The sequence below is a fragment of the Mastomys coucha genome, unplaced genomic scaffold, assembly GCF_008632895.1.
Source record: "Mastomys coucha isolate ucsf_1 unplaced genomic scaffold, UCSF_Mcou_1 pScaffold8, whole genome shotgun sequence".
NCBI classification, from domain to species: Eukaryota; Metazoa; Chordata; class Mammalia; order Rodentia; family Muridae; genus Mastomys; species Mastomys coucha.
The window spans coordinates 10655248-10664974 of record NW_022196914.1 but is presented as its reverse complement, the minus strand read 5'-3'; the positions used below and the strand labels follow the sequence as shown (position 1 = coordinate 10664974).

Below are 9727 nucleotides of genomic sequence, written 5' to 3'. Positions count from 1 at the left end.
ACAGAGAGAAAATATCATTCTAGGTATTAAAATAGTGTGGTAAAATAACGGAAGTGTGTGTGTGTGTGTGTGTGTAATTACCTATGTCTCCTAGAAAATCAATAAATTACTAGAGAATGTAGCATGAAACACATAAACAGTATGTCCTTGACTATTCAAGAGGGTGAAAATAGATTTTAGATGTATATGAATTTCTTTCTGATGGGTTATTTGATCATGTTGCATGAAGACACAGTGTTAATAATTTATAGAACTATGATACTTACAGGTAAAATCAAGTGGAAAGCAATGATTAGAGGTGAAACATTTTTATTGGTGGTGAACCTGCTTCACATTTATTCTACTAAAGATGCGGCAATATTTGAAGCAGCAGAGAAATTATTGTTCCAAAAGAATATTGTCTGGGAGAATTTCATACATGAATGTAGAGTATTTATATAATTTCCACCTCTCCCTCTTCCTCATCTACCATCCCCCTTCTTATTTTCTTTTATACTTACTACTTCTTCTCTGTAATTATTGTTACACACACATATTATTCACATACACACAGGAAACTTAATGATGGTGCTCATATGTACATTTGTTAAAGAGTAGCCTACAAGGAGACTCACTTATTTTATTGGCTATTTTATTTATTTATTTTGAAGAAAACTAGATCTGCTTCCCACAGCAACATTAGGTACCTTTTTATAGTAATATATAAACAGTACCTTTAAAAATTACCTTGATAACTTTTGTAATGTCCCCTGGTGTCATCTTTATGCAGATTCTATCTAGGTAACCATATTGTTGAATTTTCATGGATGGATGCAGCTTTCCTGCAATTGGAAAATGGAAATTTAAATTATTTTGAGATTTTTATCTTTTTTTATTGGATACTTTCTTTATTTACATTTCAAATGTTATCCCCTTTCCTGGTACCCCCTGTTACCCCCTGGAAACCCCTATCCCATCCCCTCTCTCCCTGCTTCTGTAAGAGTGTTCCCCCACCTATCCACCACCCACTCCCACCTCCCCACCCTCACATTCACTTACACTGGTGCACTGAGCCTTCATAGGATCAAGGGTGTTTCCTCCAATTGATGCCTGACAAGGCCATCTTCTGCTACTTAAGCAACTGGAGCCATGAGTCTCTCAATCTGTACACTACTTGGTTGGTGGTTTAGTTCCTGGGAACTCTGGGGGGTCTGGTTATTTGATATTGTTGTTCTTCCTATGGAGTTGCAAACCCGTTCAGCTCCTTAAGTCCTTTCTCTAACTCCTCCACTGGGGACCCCATGCTCAGTCCAATGGTAATGTTTAAAATTAAGAAAACTATTGACCACAAACATTGGCCAAGAGTAAAGAAAAGGGAAGCACAAGATTCTTATCTTCATCATAAGTTTTAGTTTATAAATGTTGTTGCTTCTGAGGGAAATAGTGAGGTAATACCAATATTTTTAAGTTTCTAGGAGAAAAGATGAACCATTCTTCAAGTCACATCTTCAAGAAGAAATAACTGCATAAAATATAGAGTACTTGTTTGTGCATAGGTAATTTTCAGGTGATTCAACCTTATATTACATCTCAGCGGGTATGAATGACAGGTGAAAATGCAACTACGATGTCTGATATATTATGCTAGGAAAAGGGTCTGGAATGAATTAGTAGTATAGAGATGTCCTGAAAAAAGACTTGTTTCCTCATACTGACTTGCAGAATAGAGCTGGCCATTAAATAAATGATAGTGTAATGGTTTAATAACCCAATGTGACTTTTATAACACTCATTACTGAAGTTTCTATACTGGAATAATAATGATGATGCTGAATGTCGTTGGTCATTCTTCAATTTAATGTTAAAATAAGGGCATAACTTGCTATTGTTTTTTTATTAGTTTTTATATGATTTTCCATGAATTATCAGTTTTTTAGGGAGAAATATAGTCTATCATTTTTAGTGTTACTAGGTAGAAAATTTGATTGGAACTTGATAGGTAATTTTAGCATTAATACTCCAATTATATTTATTATGAGATATATAAATAACATTTAATTATACTATAGCAATAGCAATGAAAGAGTATCCTGCAATGCAAAGTCATAATTATAATTCTAATTACTTGTTAAAATATAAATCTTTATAATTGGATGGTTAGCATATTGTGAAGGGATAGGAACTGATGCTAAATATAAAACCATAGATCAATGTGTGGTCGTGTGGTCTATCGAAGTCAGTAGATTGGTCTTTGTGAGATAAGTCATGAGACCTGAATAACAATTGTGACTAGTTGATCCTTCTTAGCTGAGACTGTAACTGAAGTTAAAAGGGGAGATTAATTAATTGCATTAAGTACATAAACAGTGCAGAAGAAGCCAAAAAAAAAAAAAACTTGGCCACTACTTTTGGTTGATAATTTTATTGAACATATATTTGAGTATATGAGATATGTTTTTAGGAGACTTTTTATAATTAGGTTATATAAGCAATATTCAAAGCTATATTTTGACTGTTTTAAATTTTTTTCATTGACATCAACATACTGCAATTGGTTTTAAAAAACATCTAAAAATGTAGAGATGCTCCAGTTAGCTGACAATAATGGAAATACTAAATGATAGCTTTTATTGAAAGTTCTAGAGCAAAACAACATCTAGAACGTTAATAATAAAAACAGGTAGTAAAAGATACAGAGATAAGCTGTTTATGGAATATTTATTGAGAACAATATTGTTGGAGTGTCAAAACTATTGCCAATGGCACTGTATTAACTAGGAAACAAAATCATACTCATCATTTGAGAAAAAGATTCTTGCCCTCTATATAGCTATCAGTGTGCTGGCTATATTCTTGTGAATTTGACCAAAACTGGATCATATGTTATGAGAGAAGTTCAACTGAGAACATGCCTTGTCATCAAGTTTATGGTGAATTTTTTTTTATTAATGTTGCATGTGGTATGATTTAGCATACTAAGGGCAATGCCACCCCTGAGCAGAGAGTTCCATGTTGTGTGAGATAGAAAACTGAATAAGGTATAAAGAACAAACAAATAAGAAGCATCCCACCATGAATGTTATTTCAGTTCATGTCTCCAGGTTCCAACTTTGAGTTCTTGCCTTGGCTTCCTAGTGAAGGACTATAGACAACATACTTAATGACCCCTTTCTTGTCTGTTTATATTTGCTCACAATTTTTATTATGACAATACAAATAAACCAGAATCGGTAGGTACTAATTAATATTGCTAGGAGGAATAGGTATTAATATATGGCTTGTTTGTAGACTATAAGAGAAGAATTTTGAGAAAAATTCTGTTAGAAATGATATTCTAGCAAGTGTTTATCATTAACTTGTTAATTAGTTAGACATAAATGGTGTAAATAATATGGCTTCCAGTAAATCATCTATTTTTTCAATTGTCTTTGTTATTATTCATAATAATAGATCTTGATCATGGGAAAAATATTGGTGTATGGAAAGCATTCATACATATATGAATAGAGGTTGATATAATTAATTCCTAGAATGATTATTATTGGGTCTACTTGACTTGAATTTGAAACTAGTGCAGGTTACTAGTTTTTCTTCAAACATCATGGCTGCAAATAATATCCTTAAAGCATCAGCATATAATTGAGGTTTGAATGGTATTAATTATTGTTTTGTAAGGTGTGAAAATAGATTAATAGAAAAATTACCATGACAACTGTAACTCTATAGGAAACAACTAATAAAAATGTTAGACTCCAAGGCAGAAGATCATCGTGGGTGAAAGACATATCATATTCACAACTAATAAGAGATCACTTAAGGATTTTTTTAAATCCTCAATTTTTCTGTATTACATACATTTGCTGAGTGTTATTATCCTGAATGAAGATTTGTTTTATATCATATTATCCTAAATTAAGATTTGTTTTATATCATACTATCAATAGAACAATCCCAGTATCTCTACTATAGCTGTATAAAATGGCAAATAGACTGTTGTTTTAGCATCCATTTAGCAATATCATGTACTAAATGAGGTGACCATGCATATTATATCCAATAAAAATGAATTGCACTGTTCTTCAATGTTTAAGATAACTGGCTATTCTTTCAGCAGTTCTTGGTTCAATTCCCCATACAATTATGATGACTTAAAAACATCTCTAACTCTAGTCTCAGTGTATCTGATGCCCTCTCTTGCCTTTTATGACTGCTGCATGTATGTGGTATATATAGACATGCATGCTTTCAAAACACTAAATATATATGTGTATATATATAAACATATATATATGTTTATATACAGATATATATATTTATGTGTGTGTATGCGTGTGTGAGTGTATTTGTACACACATATATATAAATTTAATTTAAATTTAAATATGTTGTTAGTGGTGACCATCATAGTAGTTAACATTACTGCATTGTAAAACAAATAAAAGATAACTATAGTAACTCCCAATTGTTTCCTTGTCACATTAAAGAAAGTAAAAAAAATTCACCACTTCCATTTGAATTTATTTGACCAACAGCAAGACAATTTTTGAATTCATCACTTCTTTTCCAATGTCTTTTGTCTGTCCTGATAAAAGACATTGCTCTGTATTTATTGACCAGAACAGGAAACACCACATGATACAGAAATGAGGTACAGTTTAAAGAGATCTTTAACAGAATTTCCAAATGTTAAGTTGCTTCTTCTAAAACCCCATTGAACACTCAATACCACAAACATGCCATCAAGTTATATCTACAAATGTTCCTATCAATGTTTACAGTTGTATGTTGCAGAAAGCCCTAGACCTAATTATATTTGATGTTAATTCCATTCTCCTGTGAGGGGCTGCAAACAAGGAATGAGTCAGCATGCAGGTGATTTCCTTTAAACCTTCTTCCCACCTTAATTGATAAAAATAAAGGCGAGAGTCAGTGATTGGGCAGAGAAAAGGGGAAGGTGGAGCTGAAGGTTGTGGGAGAGGAGAGAGAGAGGGACAGAGAGAGAGAGAGAAAGTGAGAGAGAGAGAGAGAGAGAGATGGAGAGAGAGAGAGAGAGAGAGAGAGAGAGTCAGAGGTGGAGATGGAAGGAAAGTGTTGCAGAAACATGTGGCCTGGAAAAACCGCAAGTTATAAGAGGTCTCATAGATTGGGAAGATGGTAGTGTAGTGGTAGATCTGCCCAATCTAGGCACACAGCATGTATTTATATTAATTGAGTTGTGTTTTCATTGCTGGGGCATATTTGGGTTGGAGATTTACCGCAACAGTTGCATATAGTTGTTTTTTTTTGTTGTTGTTGTTGTTGTTTTTTTTTTTTTACAGCCTGTTTTCTCCTTTCAGCAAATTATTACCATAACACATAATCAACATTTTGTAATTTAGCACTTTTAGTCTTCTAGAAGTGTGAAACAACATTTAAGGTTCTTTCCAGAAACTAATGACAATACTTTTCATAGAGTAACAAGTGACTACAAATGTATTACTCTGATATGACAACAAACAAATCAAGCAACTTCATACTTATTAGATCAAAGGCTGACAGAGTTCTCACTGGGCTAAAATCAGGGGGAAAGCAAGACTTATTGAACCTTGGTAGCTACAATATAGGATGTTTCTTTGCCTTAGTCACTCTTTTTTTTTAATTGTATATGAATTTTATTTTAACAAATACAAAAAACATAGAAACTGTACATAGTTGTGGGTTTCATATAAAGAAGATGTGATATATGTTTAATTTTGTAACATTTAAATTACATTAAATGTATATATTTCCTGAATTACTTGTTATTTAAAAGCCTACTTTCTATCTTTTAAAAACATGTACTATGTTATTATTACCTATAATCATTGTATTGTCCAATAATGCACTTGACATTTTTGCTTATATTTGATATCACTCAGTGGTATTTTTAAGCATCACATTTAGAATTTTATTTTAAATCACAATACGATAGAATTTTAGATCCTGCATATTCCAAAGTGTTAGTTACAATCCTAGTCCTTGAAGTCCACCACTAGATTTGAATCCCCTTATTAAGTATACTGATTTTAATGGGTCAGTCAGCCTCTCTTGAGACAGGTATTTCATTGTCTACCACCCAGTAATGGTTCACAGTTACCATTTTTCATTACAGGTTTCCCATTTCAAAATCATGGTAGAAGGAGATAACCAAATCTCACAGGCATCCTCTCATGCCAAATGCATGCCATTCATGATGGATACAGCTGTCCCCCAAATGAAATACATGAAACAATTTCTTTTCAACTGAAAATGATGCAATAAAACATTAAAACGTCATAATTAAAAATTTAATCTAGGGTGAATATATACGTTTACCATTTAGCTTAATGTTATTGATATATATTTTCAAATTAAAAACTCAAAGATATGTTTTTCTTTTAAGATCATAAGTTTTTCTGTTGGTGTAGCCACACAAAGTATTTGTCAAAATTGCTTGCTACACACTAACTTTCATTTGGCAAATTGAATATGCAAGAACAAAATGTGTGCTGAAAAGTTCTAGTATTGGGTTTGTTACCTAGTGATTTGTCCTTATTATTCTTAAGTGGGTGTGAAATTAATCAATATTCCATTGTGTTTAAAATCTAAGTAACTCCATGTTAAAGCATATAACAGATTAAATGTGATATATTATTTCAAATTGATCATATTATTATAAGCTTGATCTATAAGGTGTTCCAGCTTTACATAAGATAACTACACACTCTTGGTTACCTCAAATTATCAGAACATCCAATCACTGTTCAGTGGTCTTAGAGATGCAGAGAGAGAAATATGCTCAGACTAACAATCTTAAAAACAAGTAACACACAGTATCCTTTTAAACTCTGTCTTCAACAATATTTTCTCCTAGTGAGTATGTATGTACTGTCTATGATATACATTCTTTTTTTTTGTGCCAGTGGGAGCTCCTTTATACAAAGATCTCTTTCCCAGCATAATGGCAAGAAACAAAATTATATTAGTGGCAAGAAACAAAATTATATTAGTTAAAATATGGAATGGTCTTTTCTTTAGGGTCTGAGAGGCCAAGCAGGGCAAAGTCTTTTTGTTCTATGTCATTTCCTGTGATAGTTTTAAGAATCTGAGTATATTATAGTACAAATTTTACCTGATGGCACAGTACTGAGATGACATATGGCCAAAGCTTATGCAGGGCTACAACTTGACCTTGAACTGAATGAAAGTTGACAGCAACAATGAATGCTATTTACACTCCCATAGGTAGTAAAGAATTTGACTAAAATTAGATCTACTTATTATTCATGGAAAATAATCATGAGTCCATGATTTATTCAAAACACATGTTTTTTTATAATAAAGCTTAAGTGATTTATGTAGTTCACATAGGTAATTAATCCTTGTAAAACAAAGTTAATTTTCACATTTAATTACCATTTATAGCTTACTCTCTGCTATTCAGAGTGTCATGTCTCAGAAACAATGTATTAATAATGTTTATATTCTCAACATTCTATGCCAATATCAAGTGATGTTCAATTTATCTACCACAAATTAATAATAATATTGTTCAACAAATAATTGCTCTTATCATAACTAATTACTATCAAAGAGAGCACTCTATTGGTAAATGTATTTAGTATAGTCAAGTAGTAGTAAATAAAGAAAATTAGTTAATTTTTTTATTACAAATGGAACATTTGATTAAACTCTGATATTTTACATGAAATAATTCATTGACTGCAACACTGCATCATGTATTACCAAGTTCATCTACTTTATAAGATGAAACTTATATATTTTATAATTCACACAATCTTCAGGTGTGATCAGGATAATATATCTAAAATTAAATTACAAAGACATTTTCCATCTGGTACAGGTCTATAAACATACTCTGGACTTTTTCTTATTAACTATTATCATCAATATTTAAGGTCATTTAATTACCACAGCCATCTGATTAGTTTACATTTTGAATCAATTTATGTGTTTGATCTTTTTATAGATTGTCTACAGAAAAATATATTGTTGCTTCTCTTTCTTTAATACGGTCTCTTTTGTAGAAATCATGTAATTAAATGTCCTTTTGTTAACTAGCAAGTCAACTTTGTGGTTTAAAATATTATCATTCTCTTGAGAGTATAAAATTCTTCATTCACATTGTTCTTGTCCAATATAAAGGAAAATTTAGACTTCCACACAATGATGACCACAAAATGGTGTGTGTGTGTGTGTGTGTGTGTGTGTGTGCGTGTGTATAGTCTTTGTAAGGGTTTTACTGCTGTGAACAGACACCATGACCAAGACAACTCTTATAAGAACAGCATTTAATTGGGGTTGGCTTACAGGTCCAGAGGTTTAGTCCATTATCAAAGCAGGCATATGGTAGTATCCAGGCAGACCTGGGGCTGGATAGCTGAGAGTTCCATCTCTTGTATTGAAGAGAACTAGCAGAACACTGTCTTCCAGTAAGCTAGAATAAATCCCACCCCCACAGTGACACACCTACTCCAATAAGGCCCCACCTACCTCCTAATGGTGCCACTCCTGGGTCAAGTATATACAAACCAGCACACACACACACACACAGACACACACACACACACACACAATGCATATAAGTATCTTGTCATCTTCAGTCAAACCGTAGTTGTTGACCTTTCCTTTTGAAAATTATTTTATTTATTTATTTATTTACTTATCCAAATGTTGCCACAGTCAGTCCCCCTCCCCTTTGCCTCTGAGAAGGCAGCCTCCAGCCCACAGTATCCTCCCTTCTGGGCCATCAAATCACTACAGGATTAGGCTCATCCTCTCCCACAGAGGACAGACCTGGAAGCCCTTTGCTTCATATATGCTGGAGGCCTCAGACCAGCCCTTGCATGCTCATTAGTTGTTCAGATGGTATGTACTCATTGATAAGTGGATATTAGCCAAATAATTCAGAATAGACATACACAAAAAAAGAAGGAAAGCTCAATTGAGAATTCTTCAATTCCACTTAGATGTGGGTACACAATAGTCGTGGGAGGCAGAGGGAGGGAGAAACATGGGTGGGTGAGGGGAGAGATAGAGGAATAAGGGGAAGAATTAGGTATGGGGAGAGACAGGAGAGAATCCCAGAGGGCCAGGAGAATAAATGGAAATATGTAGCAATAGGGGTCAGGGATGGACTTTAGGAAGTCCCAGAGGCCCTGGTTGAGGGAGGTTCCCAGTAGTCAATGTAGGTTTCCTTAGAGAAATGCTCAATAGTTGAAATATGAGAAACTGAAGAAACCACCTCCAGTCACCAGAGAGGACCCCCAGTGGAGGGATGGTGACACCAACCAACCGACAAAACTTTTGAACCAAAATTGTTCCATCTAAAAAAATTCAGGGAAAAAGATAATATAGAGAATAAAAGAATGGCTGATCATGACCTGCTCATTTTGAAACCCATTCCATGGGAAAGCATCAATCCCTTACACTGTTAGTGATGTTATGTTGTACTTGCAGACTGGAGCCTAGCATAACAGTCCTCTGAGAGGCTCTAATAGCAGCTGAATGAGATAGATGAAAATACCCACAGACAAAGATTGGACAGTGGTCAATGTCCCCTGTGGAAAAGTTGGGGAAATGATGAATGGGAGGTCCCAGAAATGAACCACTTACCTTCCTTTTATTATCAGTCAACTCTCATAGTGTATTGAGAGAGAAGGGGGAGGGAAGGAGGGAGGGAAAGGAGAGGAGAGGAGAGGAGAACAGAGGAGAGGAGAGGAGGGGAGGG

At 33.8% G+C, this 9727-nt stretch overlaps 1 long non-coding RNA gene across 1 annotated transcript in view; it reads right to left on the bottom strand.

Annotated features, from left to right (window-relative positions):
• Positions 1-727: 727 nt before the first annotated feature.
• LOC116083450 overlaps positions 728-9727 on the bottom strand; it is a 15666-nt gene continuing 6666 nt past the window's right edge. The window contains exon 3 of the long non-coding RNA XR_004115718.1: positions 728-821. This is a non-coding gene — a long non-coding RNA (uncharacterized LOC116083450). The remainder of the gene's footprint in view (positions 822-9727) is intronic.